This window comes from Rhipicephalus sanguineus, chromosome 10 (genome assembly GCF_013339695.2).
Source record: "Rhipicephalus sanguineus isolate Rsan-2018 chromosome 10, BIME_Rsan_1.4, whole genome shotgun sequence".
Classification (NCBI taxonomy): domain Eukaryota; kingdom Metazoa; phylum Arthropoda; class Arachnida; order Ixodida; family Ixodidae; genus Rhipicephalus; species Rhipicephalus sanguineus.
This window is the reverse complement of record NC_051185.1, coordinates 17,815,286-17,833,410: the sequence shown is the minus strand read 5'-3', so window position 1 is coordinate 17,833,410 and position 18,125 is coordinate 17,815,286. Positions and strand designations below refer to the sequence as shown.

The following is an 18,125-nucleotide window of genomic DNA, read 5'->3' as shown; positions in this document are numbered from 1 at the left end:
CATATTTGATGATTTTTGCAAAACGTGTACTGTTTTATCTTCTGTGCGTGGGCTATTTGCTAAGAGAGAAGCAGCTGCCATAGTCGGCTATATGCGGACAGGGCTACCCAAGAATGCTTTGCGCTTTCAAATGTAGCAAGAAATGGCGCCGCGAAAGGAACACTGGACTGCCAAGCAAAGTGAACACAGCTGGGGGGTGATGGGCGTCCTTCCATATGCTCTGCAGCAATTGCCCAATGACAAACTTTCCCTGTTTGATCAGCTCAGGCCTTAGAGAAGGGATAAAGCTGGCGCTGTCATGTGCGCAAGCTCTCGTGACGTGACAGTGGTTCGCATGACAGAGTGTCTGTGACAACAGAGGGCCCGTGGCACTGAGTCAGCTCTCTGCCGCAACGTATGCTGCTAGTCGTAAAAATACGCTGTAAGGAAAAAGTCGGGCCAACCGTTACAGCTTAGTGGTGCGTGCAACTGTCGCTACACTGCTGACTCACCCGCCGGTACATATAGTATGGAACATTGTCATTGCAACTGTAGCTATGTACATACATCACATGACGTCAGCGTAACTAGATAGCGTCACAATGAGTGTGGCGTCTGCCGATCTGACCGGCATTTTTACTGACAGGAAAGTTCTATGGAAAATTCCGTAGGCAGGCTTTCCCACGCAACTCCGATAACCTGCCCTAAGTAAGATGGCTGCCGTTCCCCATGGTACCACGTGCTACTAGCGGGCAAGTCGTGTGCGAATGTTATTATTTATTTATTCAGTAATACTGCAGGCCAATCAATACAATGGCCCAAGCAGGAGGGGGCATTACAGCCCCCCCCCCTGCATAAACAATGCTGCATAAAACTAACACAACGCATAAAAAGAAGCAGGACTCACACTTCGACGTTGCTAAAAGTCGTAAAGAGTTTTGTAGATTACCTTTTACCCATTGAAACTATCCGCAAATACTTTAAACTATCGGCTTGTATATGCGTCTCGCGATTCTGCATTTGCCAGGCCCACAGTATAAGCAATGTATTGTATAGAAAATAACGCGCATAGCCTCACGTTTCCCCCATTAGTTCCTTGCGTGATCCACCCATTTCCGTCACAGCAGGATGTCGAGTTGGGCTACTTAGTTAATGTTCATTACGACTTCTAGTTTATCTCCGCCATGCCAAAATTAAGGCCTTCAGGATAAATACACAAAACAAAAGCAAATCGAGTCGTTAAAGAAACACTTTAGCAAGCTAAAAAAATCACCACCCAACCAACAAAGCCCCGGTGTTTATCACTGGGTTAATCCCGACGGTTCATTTAAGTCTTTCTCAATTATTGCTCACGTATGTTCAGAAGTCTTAACTGGTCATCGCCGCCCGTGTGCTCTCTTCGTTTTTAGTGGACCGGTGCCGAGTAGCGGTGCTTGCCCAATTTCTGTAGAACATACGCGCTAAAACTTTTCGCGTATACATAGGACAGACGAATTTTGCTTTCGCCTGGCCGTATAAAGCTTCGCTATAATTAGCGCTATATACTCTTTATAGTGTTGAATTTCCCGCGTTCAGCCTTCAAGAAGACGAAGACGAGTTTTGGGCTAGCGAGCTCGTGAGCGCGTTCTACCAGGAACGAAGGGGCCATCTTTACGTTCTGGGCTCATGCGGACGCTAATAAACGTCTGTTTGAGCTTGTAAGTCCGCGTCGGCTGTTATTTGTGCCACATATTTTACATTTGGTGCCGTTAAACCCGGGAGGCGACAGCCGGGAGCTACCGTCAAGGGACATCGCTGGTGGCTACCGACTGGAACAACAGCCGCGAACTACGGAGGCCAACAGATCAGCTGATCGCTATGGACAGGCTCAAGACGAAGAGGACCACGCGAAGGGCCCAGAACACCAAGCTCATTCAAGAGGCAAGTGCCTTACTTGAGCGAGATGACGCGACATTACAACAAATCGACTCGATTTATGAGAGGCTGACGAGCAATAACGAGGAGCTGAAGAAGATCAATGATGAGATGGAGAGCCACATAAGTGACGAGGCATTCGAGGCGGAGTACACTACTGTAATTGAATATGAGGACAACGCGACCCGCATCTTAGCCGAGCTCCAGAGCAAACGCCGCCAGCATAGCGAAACATCTCCAGTGTCACCGCACATCGAAGTTCGCGACGTGCCAGCGGCTATGGGACCTTCTGAAAGGCCAGGAGCCAAGTTACCGAAGCTGACGATTAACCCTTTCGCTGGTGACTTGTGCAAGTGGAACGAGTTCTGGGAGCAATTCGATCAGGTCATCAACCAGAACGGCAATCTTTCAACTAGCGACAAATTTAACTACCTGAGGCTGTTCTTGAAAGGAGACGCAGCGGCAGCTATAGCGGGGCTTCCTACCACCGAAGCATGCTACGAAGACGCGTTAGACATCCTGAAAACACATAGCTCCCCATTAAGTAGCCGCTAATTAAAGAGTCTAAATGGCAATGCGTGCCCAGAGTCGCCAGACGCGATTTCTAGATAATGACGTACCATGCAGCCGATCGCACGCATTACACAGTGTAGATACGGTTCTTTTTAAGTTCGTTTTATCCGAGGTCAGACCGGGAATGACCACCACCGCTGCTGTTACAGTGCAGTAAATTACCTTCGAGGACGCCAACCCGCACAGCCCGATGGTGACCGACTTCGTCGACGTCTCGTCGGCCCTCTATACATTGACCGAACGTGTATACACTAAACGATCCAAATGATCGGATAATGTGAATGACACGCGATTTAAGACTTTATAGGCGTCGAAAGCATGCGGAGGAGAGGTACGTTAATGGATCAATCGCTTTTATCACGCGTGTGATATATTACGGCGGCCGGCTTCCAAGTCTCTCCAGCGGCGTACGCAAGCGCACACAGCAGCGCATAATTGCATGCATATAGTTGCGCGAATATGAAAACGCGCAAAGATAGCGTTATAACACGAGCGCGAAAGAGATAACGATCGATCTTTATCTGCGTGCAATATAGGAGCACATATGTGTATACCTCAAAGAGAAAGTTTTGTGCCAAGAACGCGGGCACTGCATGCACTAGCACGGAGCAAAAGCGGGATAGCCCCCGCGATATCTTTATTGGTAATTATCGACTAAGATGCGATTCGAACTGAGAGTCTTTTTGCTGCCACATAAGTGTAGTACGAATAGCCGCAGCGGTTTTATGCAGTGGTGTTGTGGTTATCTGCGCTGTTGGTTCGGCATCAGTAACAATTGTATCGGGGTTACTATATATCGCGGGTCACTTACCCGCCAAATAATAGAAGCAAACAAGACACCAATACTGGAATTTGGGTGCGTCAGCATTCCATCAGTACAGCTGTGTGATAAAGTGTCATCCTTTCTAAGAAAGTGATGCGAACATGTTTGATGGTGATTTAGGTGCGCGTTAAAGAACGCCAGATGGTCGAAATTTCCGGGCCCTCCACTATATATACGGCGTTCCTCATAATCATATCTTGGTTTCGGGACGTTGAACCCCGACAGTTACTATTATTTACGTACTTGATGGTGACGGGCAGCAGTCTAAACGCGTACGGCGGAAAAAAAAAAAAAAAAAAAAAAACCTTTGTTGGTAGTTAGCACTCGTTTGTCATGTCGCATCTTCTTTTGTGTCCGTGTTCTGTGCGCCACAAATTGTTACTGGTATACAGTGGTTATGTATAGGGTGCTCGGCTGCTGACCCGAAAGACACGGGTTCAATCGCGGCCGCGCCGGTTGCATTTTGATGGATGCGAAATGATATAGAGCCACTATATGGCGTGTCTCACAGCCTGGATAGCTTTCGTAGGTGAAACCCCACAAATCAACAAGCAGTGCGAAGCTTCGTATGTTCAATAGTATACTGTACGATCACCTAAAGTCACGAGATACGTATTTTTCACCGGCTTTAAGTAACCCATGGATAAGGCTCACTAATAAGCCCAACATTCGGCAGCAATCACTGAGATTCCAACAATTAGCTCCGTGTATGTGTAATTACTTTATAGATGTAGGTTACAGTACTTCACAGGTGGTCAAAATTCCTCGCTATCAGAGTGACTCATAACCTTATCGTGACAGTTTTAGCACGTGACAAGAAGTGAGCAGAGTGGGCCAGGAAACAAACGGGTGTCATCTTAATCGAAATCAAGAAGAAGAAATCGGCATGGGCATGTAGCGCATAGGCAAGATAACCGTATGTCATTAAGAGTAACTGACTGAATTCCAAGAGAAGGCCTACGCGCGAGCGGGAGACAGAAAGTTAGGTGGGCAGATGCGATTAAAAAGTTTGCGGGTATAACGTGCCCGCAGAAAGCACAAGACCTGGTTGATATGCGAAACATGAGAGAGGCTTTGCCCTGCAGTGGGCGTATAGTCAGGCTGATGATGATGAACACATAACATCTGAAGAAAGACCCCTATATAGTCTTCGTTCTGAAGTGTCAGTGGACTCTCACAATTTCGAATTCCAGACAGCGTCGGCTGTCGCCAACCATCCTTCCCGTCAACAACGCATACACACACGTGAAAGCTGAACCCACGAGGAGACGACACATGCAACGGTAGGGGCTCGACGGCGAAGTCTGACGTGCGAAAGGTAAATCAATCTCGTCGTGTATGCGCACCGTCCGGTGCGAACAGCCGAAACAAAAGCAGTGAAAGAAGAGCACGAGATGTGCACCGCGTGACACTGGCGAAGACGACCGACAACGGAATACGCGGGGTGGGCGGGAAAGTAAAAAGAAAAAAAAATGTAAAGACAGTGCGCGGATGTAAAGCACGTGATGGAATATCTCGTGTTTATGAGCCACGGCGGGGCGGCCATGAGAACGACGAAAGTCTATAGACCTTTCCAAGGGAGAAAAGGATCGCCTTTTTTTTTTTATTGAAATGATGAAATAGGAGAGGTTGGTGCCATTATAGTGGCACCGACTACTCCTTCTCGCTTAGAAGACAAAATATGTAGTAAGAAAAATAAGGGCACAAGATGCGATACAGCCCTTACAAAAACGTATTTAGACAATCTATAGCCTGTCTAAACCCAGTTCTAGACAGTCTATAGATTGTCTACATACATTTTTGTACGGGAGTAGAACACGCGATATGAAAATACGCACAGCCGAACATCACATGGCAGTTCATACACGCCTAATAGGTTCATATGTACACAAGTGCTGTATCAGGGGCGTAGCCAGGGGGGGGGGGTTGGGGGGGTTCAAACCCCCCCGAAATTTTTCAGTTTTGCTTGCGTATATAGGCACGCACACATACAAACGCACGCACGAGCATACATAAAATATGGTTGAACCCCCCCCCCCCCCGAAAAAAATTTCTGGCTACGCCCCTGTGCTGTATGACAAGTTCAAATGGGAAAAGTCAGTTCACATGTAGACGTTAAAACTCAAATATTCTGTATTGCTTGACACACACAGGAAAACACACTGACACAAATGATTACATATAAAATCAAACGCACTATCCTTACGTTGCTTTCTTCCAATATTCTTCTCTTTTTTTTTTTGCAAATACAGCGGTTAATTGTTCATGTCCGCACTTTCCTATTGATCTGTTCTTAGTATCTTTAAGTTTTGTTTATTTTCATTTAAACATCTTGTTATAATTGACGAATTATAACATGATATATTTTAAGGATTTCCTCAAAACTACCCGGTTTTTGGCCAATCCCCCCGGTGTAGGTGTGTCACAATTTCAATGTTCAATATATATATATATATATATGTATATGCAGTGGCATTCTAGTCCACGCAGTGGTATATGCAAAGGGCGTCGTGCATACGCAGTGGCGGTCTGAAGCACAGTGCTGGTATGTATAGAGTGCGGGAGGTCACGCGACTGAGGTCACGTGCTCCGGTCGTCGGCGGCGGGCGCGAGGCCGAACACGTGCCGTACTCGCGCGCGTGCGACCGCAAAAAAATCGGCCAGTTGGGGCCACACGCCCGTCGGCAACGTGGTTTAAAAAAAAAAGGTTGAGAGGAAAACGCAGAATCTCTAACATCACCTTCCCACTAACCGTCTCAGCCCACGCATATCCATGAGAAAATTATACTATAGTTGTATACTACCTCGGAAACAATGTCTTCCATGGGCCATACTTTCACACACGTTCTGTAACGCTTCTGGCCGAACTGAACTACCGTAATATCACTCGTATGCTACCAGAATTGGCTAATTTTGGCTAAATGATGGCTGGTACTGGTTCGATTATCGTGTTTCAGGTCAGCAGTCCAGCACCGTCTCAGCCACTGCGGCGGCTAGGTTCGCTAAGGTTAGTATTTCCGAGCTAGAAGTCATGCGTGTCGCAGTGTGACGCGCACGGCCTAAAACCTGTACGCGTTAAAGAAGCTGGTTTCTGCTTTGAGATTGATGACTCGGGGCTCGTTAAATGATTGCTAATGTTACCTATAGTATTGGCTAACTATTTGTGCCCATACAGTGTTAGCAAAATTTTCTCATTTCAACATTATCTGCCCTTGAGAACTAATCTTCGACGCTATCTTGGCTCCGAAACTTACAACTACTTACCTTCAGAGAGCGCAATACTAACTCGCTCAAGAATCCTAACGCTTCTCATCTCGCATTCGCATTGCAACAAGTGTGGCTGCTCACTTTTTTTTTTTTTTTTTTTTGCCGATGCAGAGATACCGTCAAGACATAGTTCCCAGACAACTAGAGAGGTGATAGAGAGATTCCACATTAACCGATTAGGTGACGCATGCGCAAGTCAGGCACCGCTCTCTCTTACGGACAAGGAGTTTGCCCATCTGCTCGGCACGTTGCACGTTAGGTGATACGCACTGTCACTTTCCCATTCATTTTTAACACTTCTGCGCAATGTTGATACTTTTTTTTTGCTTTTACCTTCATGTGTTCTTCAGTTGCGAGTCAGCGCTCCTCCGTGTCCCTTCTTTTTTACTGCGTCTTCGTCGTATTTAGGCCCCATTATTGGCCATAAGATTTTTGACACATCGGTTCAACGTTCAAGCATTTTGGCCCACATTGGTTCAACGAAATTTCCTGAAGCTTGGCATGCTAAGTGTCGGGCTCCCTCAGAAGACAACATACTTCATTTTCACCGATTAGGAACTGCGCATGTCCAAGTAGACGCCGTCAGAATCTGTGACGTCATGACAACTGGCGCGGCAACTTCAAGGTGACAACCGCGTTTTCTTTTTGCGCGTTTTTCTCGCTAATTACCAGGCCTCTTCTCGCGGTAAGGGCGGTGTTCTTTTTTTTTTTTTTTTTTGGTATTGCGAGAGAGCGATTCACTAATACGAAAAAAAAAAACCGTTTTTTCTCTTTAGTAGGGTGGAAGTTTGGGCAATAGTTGGTGTAGCATTATTACCGAGGGGGCTGAAGCGCTAAACGGACGACGTGGACAAAGGCGGACAAACGAAAGTGTCTCTTTAAGAATCGTCCCAGAACGTTTTCTTCTTCTTCTTCTTCTTCTTCTTCTCCTCCTCCTCCTCCTCCTCCTCCTCCTCCTCCTCCTCCTCCTCCTCCTGAACCGCTTTAACTCAGAAATACGGCGTCATTTATGAGGGCAACCCCAGCGAATGAGGGGCAAATTCCGCGACTGAGCGACGCGCAACGCATGCAAGAGGGACATGGATAACCCGCTAACGAAAAAAAAAAAGGAAAAAAGAAGGAAGCAAGGAAATGAATAAACTGCTCGGCAATCAGAGCGAGGCGTATAGAAGGTACCGCCAGACGGCATTCGCATACACACGTTTACGGTAAGCCGACCGCGAAAAGGTTACTGGAATACCCCGCCCTTCGAAGTTTCATTCCAAATTGAGAAGCGTGTCTGCGGAGTTGGGCTTGCTTTGGCAATCCGTCCCGAACAGGAAAACGACGCAGGAGAAGTGAAGACAGACGAAGATAGGTGTACACGATGTAGACACACACACACACCCACGAAGCGCTGCATACTTTTCAACGAAACGTTTATCGCGGCGACATACCCTTAGGAGCCTCATCAAACGCTAAAAGTGAACGTCGACGTGGACACAAGATGGTGCAAGAAAAAACATCATCACGTGATGACGTCACCCTATGACGTCACAGGTCGGCAAAAGCGGTGATGGCATCGCGGCGTCGCTATGACATCGTCGACATCGTCGCTTGGTCAAAGATTGTCGCTTGGTCAAAGAGCACTGCAAAACAAAGTGAGGTGCGAAAAACAGTGGGGGGGTCCCTACAGAGAGCGGTCGCATATGTTGCGGAACGAGAACTGCCGCAGAAGACTGATCATAACTTGATTTTGGAAAAAAAAAAACTAATTCATCACCAGTAATCAGTTGCAAGAATATGTAATTGAATTACCCAGAACGTTACAGTTTCTAAAGAGTAATCGATCACATTACAAAATTACAAGAAAATGTAATTTATTACAAGTAATCGATTACTTGTAACGCGTTACGTACAACTCTGTTCGTGATATCGACAGACTCCGCGTTCGCTCTATCGGTTACGCCGCCGACACCAACGGCGACGCCGCTCAACGTAGGAACGGGCCTCTAAGAGCTGCGCTTTAAAACACAACACACACACACACACACACACACACACACACACACACACACACACACAAGAGCAAAGGGACAACAGGGAGGGGTCGGTAGTACTCGGTACACTTCAGCGACCCCAGCTCCGCCTCTGAACTCAATTACCGCTATATACAGCAGAGCAAGTAGACAACGTGATTTGTTTGACTTTGTTACTTCTGAAACGGTCAATAAACCATTTCGAGCCCGTCAGAGTCAGTAAAGCGGAAAATTAGTCGTCTATCACGTGTTTCCGGCTTTCTTTCATTTTTTTTTTAATTGCTTCCGGCACACGCAGTCAGCAGAGCTTATAGCGTACGCGATCTGTTCGCGTTTATTTGTGCTGATCGCTTGTTTGCTTGCCTGTTTGTTTGTTTGTTTCTTTTTTGAGCATAGTGCACAATATACGCCTCATGATGTGACACAAGCCGGTTGCGCGCGATATGCAAATGAGAACGACGCGATGAAGAAAAAGAGTGGACGCACGCGGCGACTCAGCGGCAAAGGCGGGAGCGGGCCGACACGAACTGATAAGAAGCACTTCGACTACAGATAGATGGACCAAAAGACCGGTTTCTTTCTTTTCTTTTTTTTTTTTTTTGGGGGGGGGGGGCTTTCACGGTGATCTCACCGTATTACACAAACGTTTATAGAATTTGTTTCTATGAACGTTGTTTCTATAGTGGTTGTCTCAGTAGTGGTTCTAGAAACGTTGGTACGACCCTGCGGCGGCTGACGTCACGATGCGTGAAGGAACCGAAATGACCCGAAAGGAGCACACAATTGTTTCTTTCGCTCTTTCTGTTCTTTGTTTATTGCGAGGCATCCTATGGGAACAGTTGTCGGGTCATCATTAAAAGAAAAAAAGATACCAGTAAAAAACTTTTGAGCAAAATATCAGCTACCCTTGCCATTTGGAACAAAGCCTTTTCCATATCTGCCATATATATGGGTCAGTTTTGAAGAGGATTCAGCGCCAGGTTCCGAGAAACGTGCCGATATCGATCTCCGGAATGAGTGAAATCTGGAATGACATTCTGAAATACATACAGAGTTCTTGTTCTACGGTCATGTTTTAAGACATGGTGACCGGACGGGATTCCCCACGGAAAGGATGCTTGTAACCAATCACGTCCGTGTATATCTCAGGAACGCACTTATTAAGAAAAACAATCTCACAAGGTCTCTTATGCACTGGCCTAATACGACTGGAAGGCGAAAGCCATTTTCTTTATTTTCTCAGTCGATGTATCTATTGTTCCTGCCCCGCCAACCTCCGAAAGCTTTCTGCATCTAACGTGATTTTCCACTGCCTCCGGGATCGGAGGCATGCAACTCCCCTGGTTTTGCACTGCCTCCGCGACCGGCCCACCGTTGACCAAGCTGCGATGTCATGCAATGACGTCATCACGCGACGTCACTGTGACGTCACGTGGTGATGTGATCGCGTGATGGCGATTTCTTGCATCACTCGTGTTGGCGCCGCCGACGCGGGACGCCGGTCAATTTTCGCGTTTGATGAGGCGTCTAAGGCTTTCGCCTTAAAAAAAAAATGGGACGAAGACAGTCACGTGCGGGTCAGGCCGCTAGCGAAAGGTCCGCGGGCTGCGTGTTTGAGAACCCTGGTCTAAGGAATGCAGGCCCAGCACAAAAGAGACGAGAACTATAGGGACTTGCGTCTGCTCGCCTTATACCGACCTTCACGATGTCGAAGGATTGTTGTTTTTCTGCCCGTGCGCTTTCATTGTCTGGCAATCGACCTCGCCTTAAACTGGAACAACAGGTGTGATCGAACAAAACGCGAGCCGAACGCAAAGCCGCCAAGTCCAGCCGGCCGGGTATACGCGATCGAAGCCATAACAGCGTCCGATCAACAAAAACACAGACGCCTCGCAAAACAGGCAGGCACACAGGCAGACAGGGGCCCCCCGGAGCAACAAAACGCGAACACCTTGTCTCCGTCAAGACCTACACAGCCAAGCCGTGTCAAGGTCTTCAACGAGCCGCTCGCACCCTATTTTAATGGCACGGTAGCAACCACTCACCAGCGGTGAAATCGACAGCAGCGAAGCATGTAGCAAGTAGTATACGCGTCGCTTCACTGTTACCAGGGTCCCGATCGGCGTGCAAGGTCGCGCATTCAAATCGCGTGACTCGCCCTTGTAATACGTATACGAGCGACAACGCAACCGTTTGGCGCGCACTCGATGTTCTTGTTAGTCACCGTTCGTATAGGCCGATGACTTGCACAGAGCGTCAGCAGGTGACGCGTATACGGCTTCATTAGGCAGATCAAGCGCAGCCGTTGCGCCGCCTATATATTCCTGTATGACGCGCAGCTACAAGAGACGCATCACAAAGCATGAGGCGAAAGAAAAGCGGGCGCGCACTTCAAGCGCAAACCCAGAATAAGGACATGCATAGAAACGCGCATGCGCAATATGCATAAACGCAGAGGGACAACTTCAAAGGACATTTTGAGGGCCTATAGTTGGTGAATAGTGACAAAAAAAAAAATTCTGAGCGCAAGAAAAGACGCAACACACAAGGAAGATACACAAGGGACGATCGCTGAAGGGACGAGATACACAAGAGACGAGCAAAAGCGCTCGTCCCTTTTGTATCTTCCTGGCGTGTTGCGTCTTTTTTTTTTTTTTGCGCTCAGTAATTTTTTATAAAAGGGACAACTATTATTTCGACCACACTTGCCTACAGAGTGGTCGAGATGCACACCTATACGTAAGTTCGTAGGCCAAAAAGTTACATCTAATAAGAAAGCACGTGCTTTCGGGATAAGATTCTTCTTTTTAATAAAAACAAAATAACACGCGAAATAACCGAGGCTTTCCATATCAAGAAAGGCACAGATATGTGCGTAAATGAAGGCACATGCTGTCATCACATTCATTCGTCCGACGGATGGAGACCGAGTGCGTAGCCATGGTCTTCATAGGCACTGGGTGTATACATATCAAATATTGTATATCAGTAGTCTCTCGTACACGCGAAATAAACGCACTACTTATGTCAATGAATTTTTCGAACAAGTACACCAACAGTATAGACAGCAACGTCGAACAGCAGACGAACACGTGAGAGCCACGAATACACAATCTAGACCAAGGGTGTCAAACACGCGGCCCGCGGAACTTTCGCTGGCGGCCCGGCCCACACATGACTGCCTTCGTCCCACGTTTTTTTTTTTTCTTTTTCTTAACGAGTACGCTCATGAGCTACTCAGACATGACTGCTCTGAAGCATTTTTGTTTCGTGAGGCACCCCGTCCGGTCACCATGTGTTAAAACATAACCGCTAAACAAAAACTGCACGCTTCAGAATTGGTGTTTAGATTTCCAGATTTCAGTCACTCCGGAGATCAGTATCGGTATTATGTTTCTCGAAACCTGACGCCAAATCCCCTTCCCCCTCAGGAATGACGCACATATAAGATATTTCAAAGAGGTGAACATCTTTGAAATGGCAACGTTAGCTGAGATTTTCTTCAAGCCCCCCCCCCCCCCCCCCCCCCCCCCGCCCGCTCCCCCGTACCCTCATCTCCAGCCTTCTTCAACGTTCTCGGCCCATCGGGTGACTCAATTTCGTGACTGCGGCCCGCTATAGCTGGGGCGAGCGAGGACCCTGATCTATAGACAGTCTGGAACGCGACGACAACGCGCTCTGTTGCAAATGCCCTTCTATAACGACCATCAAGTGTAATTTTCCTTCTTTTTTTTTTTCCGGATCCTTTAACTGTGTTTCTTGGAAGCGTGCTCTCTTCAGGGTCGCTGCAGTATTGTATAGACCCGTTGATTGATCTGGTCGCCACTCCTAGTCTGGACACGCCACCACCATTAACACACAGGCAATGCCTCAGTCGATGCGAGCTTGCCGATGCGTCCTCAGGGCAAAGCATGCATGACTGTATACCGTAACCATTGAGCCGGGAGCAGCCGCAGTCACCGCGCGCTCACTGACTCCCGACCTTCGAATGTCTTTTTTTTTTTGTTCTTGTTTCTTTTTTTTTTTTTTTGCAGTGAAGCTTTTCTCTTCTCCAAAATTTCCTTTTCTGTTTCTATTTTCCATATGTATAAGGTCGGCAGGAATAATAACGCGCACGGACGCGCAACTCGTACGCGCACGCACGCTTACATACAGACACACACCTACACATACACGCACATACAGACAGAGACAGCTCCACCACACGCGCACACACTTACACTTACACACACACACTTACACTTACACACACTTACACTTACACACACACACACACACACACACACACACACACACACACACACACACACACACACACACACACACACACACACACAGGTGTGCAAGCACACGTGCAAGCGCAAGTAAAAAAAAATGAGCATTCGTGCCGTTCCTCAATCACGTCGCCTTGAACGCGAGCGACGGTGGCATGCGCGCAGTATAGCGTATAGCGGCGCTAATTGCACCCACGAGCAGCTGAGCTTCGATTGAGACGGAGTACGCAAACGCTAAATAAAGTTCTGACAAGCGCACGAACGGCCATATTTCTTCTCTTCTCTTCTTTCTTCGTCTTAATATTTTTTTTTCTTTTTGCGTACTGCCACGGCCGCTCAACTTTCAAAAGATAGTGTAAAGAAGTCAGCCATCGTCAACTAAGCACACAATAGGGAGCATTAAAATTTGGTTCGTAGGGTTCGCTTTGATTGGGTATGTACTCAATTTTCGAAATATAAAGTGCGCACCCAAGCGGTTAGCGTACGGCGCATGCGTAGTGCCGACAAACGATAACGCAACGCTTGTCTCGGAACACGGCTCGGCTTTATAACGTAGCCACATTACCGAACAAATGACGATTTCTGAGAATAAAGATATACTTGTTGGACAACTGAAGAACTATTCGGTGTCCGCGTACGCTTAAAAAAAAAGAAAGAAAAACATATATTTTCGGAGAAACGTGCGCGGACGTGATGAGGCGTATACCATCGCAACAACTGAGGAAAGTTGCACGCGTTCGCTTACCCCTTGCACGGAAAAATAAATTGCCGCCGCACGAACTCACGGCACCGGAGCGCGCGGCGGACATGCAGCGGATGTAAGCTGACAAGACAAAGTAGCGAAAAAAAAAGAACGAAAAAAAAAACAATAGATTAAAAATACGATGCAGTGAAAAGGTCTACAGACGGAAAGAATGGGCGTTGCGCAACGAATGACCAACAGGGGGCCACGCAAAAAAAAAAAAAAAAAGAAAGAAAGAAACCACCGAGGGTTCAGGGTCCCGCTCGACTGAAATGACTGTTGCGCAATCATAAGTTCAAGAATTCGATACACGGTCCCAGCCGGTCCAGCCGTTACGACGTGTACCGCAGCGTATATTCAATTTCTTTTTTCTCGAAAAGAGCTCTGCGACGGGGTTTTACAATATCTGTGCAACGGAGCCACACCGCAAGACTTACAGCTACAGACGAAACAGATACCGAAATTATGAATCGAGTTGTGATTCGCATCCTTATGAACCTTTTGTACAGCTAGTTATTGGGCCGCTCGCTGCATCAATTACGGGGGCGGTTGTAGCCTGCATTGTGTTTCCTAAGTACAGCCCGTCTATAAGAACCGTTGTAATGGTTCGTTCATATATTTATGTTAAACTCAACGCATTACACATTCTGAGTAAGTATATATCGTATGGATACTTGCAACTTCAGGAGCCGCAGATAAACTATATACCTCTGCAGTGCATTTTTTTTTCGAGGGAGGGGAGGGGGGGGTAAGAGATAGTGTGTGTGTGTGTGTGTTTGTGTTCTGTATTTCATTCATGTCGTTATGTTAAGTGTTTTTCTGGATCTACACATCTCGCATCTTGTCAGTCTATTTCGAACATCTCTTAATATATTTCTTTTTTATTAGTTGCGCTGTATTAAGCGACACTGAACTGAAACAGTAAATCAGTTCATACTGATAAATTACACTCTGAAATCTCTATTATCGTTAATTTCATCATCGCAGGCTCATTAATAGAAGCGAAAATAAGGGTCAAAGTAGCACTTTTAAATTTCGCGCTGAAATCCCCGCACGTGACGTCATTATTTTCAAAATGTTTTATCCGTATTTCGGCCACACTGGCTCAACGGAATTTTCTATAACTTGGTACGCAAAGTCTCTGGCCCCCTCAGAGGACAATGTACTTCCGCATATTTACCGATTAGGAACTACGTATAGCCCTCGTAGGCGCCGTCAAAATCTGTGACGTCACGACGACTGGTGCGGGAACGTCAATGTGCATGGCGTCGCTACCAACATTTTCTTCTTTCGCGTTTTCTCGCTTACAAAGCGTCTTCTCGCGGCAAGAGTGGCGTGGTGAGTTTGTTATTGTGGAAAGAGTAATTTACTAATACGAGAAAAATCTTTTTTCTCTTTAGCGTCCCTTTAAGGTACGCTGTTCGAAATTGCCTATTCGGAACAATGCACGAGCCCACGTGGAGGCACTGACGGCTTCCCTGATATATATATATATATATATATATATATATATATATATATATATATATATATATATATATATATATATATATATCGTAACAGGCGTATTCTTCTGAACAGCCTCGCCCCGGCGCCTGGTAAGTGGCCACGCAGACAAGGCAGCCTAAGCACAAGAAACAGACCATGCGCGCAACACACGAATGTCCTAAGGTCATCGTCTTCACTCTCGCTGGCACAGAGCTAGCGCCGACGTGCTCGGGTACAATATATATGAGAAGACAAAAGTAATGCAGATCTGTCGCGCACGGCCGAAATACCAGAGCGTGCGGGGTCAAGCACCACGCAGCTTATACAACACCGTATATTGTCGCTTCTTTTCGACGCCATCCTTAATTCACGCGAGTTGTGACGCAGCTGTCGCCTAAAGAGAACAACGTGGCACGGGGAAACAACAAACAAGAAAAAGAACGCGACTCTTATTAGACTCCTAAATTGGCTCACGCGTATAATGTCGCGCCACCAGTGAACAAACGCGTGAACTAATCCGGCACAAAGCGTGACGAGCACTGAGGCATCGGTCCAGTATATACCTCGCACGTGGGCGGCTTCAAAAGGGTCTGCGCCGGTGCTTCCTCTTATAAAACTCGTTCTTTTTTCTTTTGTGCGTGTGTTTGCGTGCGAAACGACGTCAGCTGCGACACAGAACAAACAGGTCACGACGCTGCGGCACTCGCGGTCATTCAAGCACACGACGAGGCGCGGGTTGTTTAATAAAACAGAACACGCGCTTGCGCCTATTAGCTGTCGGAAATTTCGACGTCTCTTGCATTGTTACGTCACCTGCACAGACTGCATACGCAGCGAATGAGCTGACCGGTGCACTGACCCGCTGGTGACGTCAGAGACGACACTAGCGTGTGCAGACGTTACAGACCAACGAAGGAGGAGGGGAAGGGCGAAATACTCGGTGCGAATGGCCGGCTAGCAGAGTATTAATAAACAACAAACAGACAAGAAAGTCAAGAAATTCTTTTCTTGGTTTTCTTGTCTATTAGTCACAATTATTGTTCTCTGTCTAGCAAAGAAAAAAACGACCCCTTAAAAGTCATCTTCTTTCCTTCATTCAGCGAGGGTCTCGCTCTGGCAGACTGGACACCTTCAGGTAGTATGCGAGGGATTATTGGTCAGCTGCCAGCTTGTAAAAAAGATCACGTGCTTCGCGACGCCAGCAGGCCGAGAAAGAGTGTTCCACACTCGCCGCCATGGCTGCGATCGGCGCTTACTAACACTCCTAGGTTTAAATGCACATGTATACCCCATAAAGTGGACGGGAGGATGACCGCCGCCATAGCTCAGTGGTAGAGCATCGGACGAGTTATTCGAAGGTCGCAGGTTCGGTCCCTGCCGGCGGCACGTTATCTTTTCGTCCACTTTATTTTCTTCACATTTACATCGTAATTACAAGATAACATCCCCTATACTTTCCTTGGCTTTTCTGTCTGTTAGTTCTAGTTAATTCTGTGTCTAGCAAAGAAAAACGAGCCCTTAAGATTCCTTTTTTTTTTTTGTTCGGCTAACAGAGTTGGGCGAGTTGGTGCATAGGTTAACGAAATAATTGAGGCGCAGACTGAGAGCGAGGAAAAACGAGCGAAGACAGGATAAGCTATCTAGAGGAGCAGTGACGGGTATGTGTACCGATCCGTAAACCTCAAAGTATTTCTAACCAAAGTGACGTCACAGCTTTGTGCTGAAACCTTACCCTCAACTCTCGCACTGTTATCGTTTCTGTGTCCTTAACGTGCTTTGTAAACAAACTGGGGCCAGTATTCACAAACCAACCTATGTATAGGCTACAGTAAGAATAAATATAAGCTCCGCCCTCAGCCACAAACCACGGCCGCTCGATGAAAAACACGCGGTGTGTTTTTCATCGAGCGGCCGTGCACGAACATAACGAGAAAAGTATTCGCATAGATGCTCCGGCCAATCGCGTTCGCTCATTTCGGTGACGTTAAGCTATTGGGCGTGTTCAAGACTGTCGAATTTTTCCATAGACACGTTTGTGTCGTTCAGTGGCGTAGCCAGAAATTTATTTCGATGGGGTTTAAACCTTCGGTTATGTATGTTCGTGCGTGTGTATGTAAATGTGCGTCTCACATACACATGCAAAATTGAAAACTTTCAGATGTGTTAACGCAACCCCCCCCCCCTGGCTACGCCAGTAATGTTGTTGATATTGCATGGAAAGCTTAATAATAATATCCGGGGTTTTACGGCCCAGAACCACGATACGATTACGAGAGACGCCGTAAGTGAGGGCTCCGGAAAATTTTGACCATCTGATGTTCTTTAACGTGCACTGACATCGTTGCATGGAAAACTTAGTCGTCTCGACAAATTTTTACCGTAGATTGCGCGACATTAGTGCTCAGCCGAAGACAATACAGTGTCTTATTTTTCAATGTGCCTAGTATTTATATCAGCAGAGATAAAGTCAGCACTGTGTCCTGTGTGTCTCCCTGGGTGTTCTATCTTTTTGCGCCGCAAAAATCTTTCTTAAATATGAATCAACTCACCCAAGCATTCGTTTTAGCTATAGTGAACTAGAATATACCAGTGAACTAGAATATTCTAGTTCACTATAGTTCTAGCTAAGAGATAAAGTGATTGCGCTTCGAACGAACACCAGCTTGCACGACGCTCTTGCACAGGCGCATCGCTGTCACGCGAGTGGAGCTCTATCTATTTTTTGGTTAATTTCAACCGGTTTCGTATAGTTATCTACTGCCTTGACTGCGGTTTTTGTGCTCGTGGCGCGCGTTAAGAGCATGAAACCAGTTAGGAAAACAACAGATAAGCATAAGGTTGGTTTCTGAGAGCTTATTATAACCCAGCGTGTTCTGAACACCTTTTTTTTTGTGTGTGTGTGTGCGTGTGTGTGTGTGCGTGTGTGTGTGTGTGTGTGTGTGTGTGTGCGCGCGTGTGTTCCGATGAGCGCACACGCAATCGCTGCACAAAGCGATATAGAAAAATCTTGGCAACGATCCCGCGTAAGCTTGCGGATGATTACACAA

General features: G+C 46.8%; 1 protein-coding gene and 1 non-coding gene across 2 annotated transcripts in view; one reads left to right on the top strand and one right to left on the bottom strand.

The window, feature by feature from the left end:
* Positions 1-18,125, bottom strand: part of LOC119407156 (ATP-binding cassette sub-family D member 1) — a 98,388-nt gene that overhangs the window by 14,920 nt on the left and 65,343 nt on the right. The window lies entirely within an intron of this gene.
* Trnat-agu (transfer RNA threonine (anticodon AGU)) lies at positions 16,393-16,464 on the top strand. Its single transcript has one exon. It is a non-coding gene; the product is annotated as a tRNA-Thr (tRNA).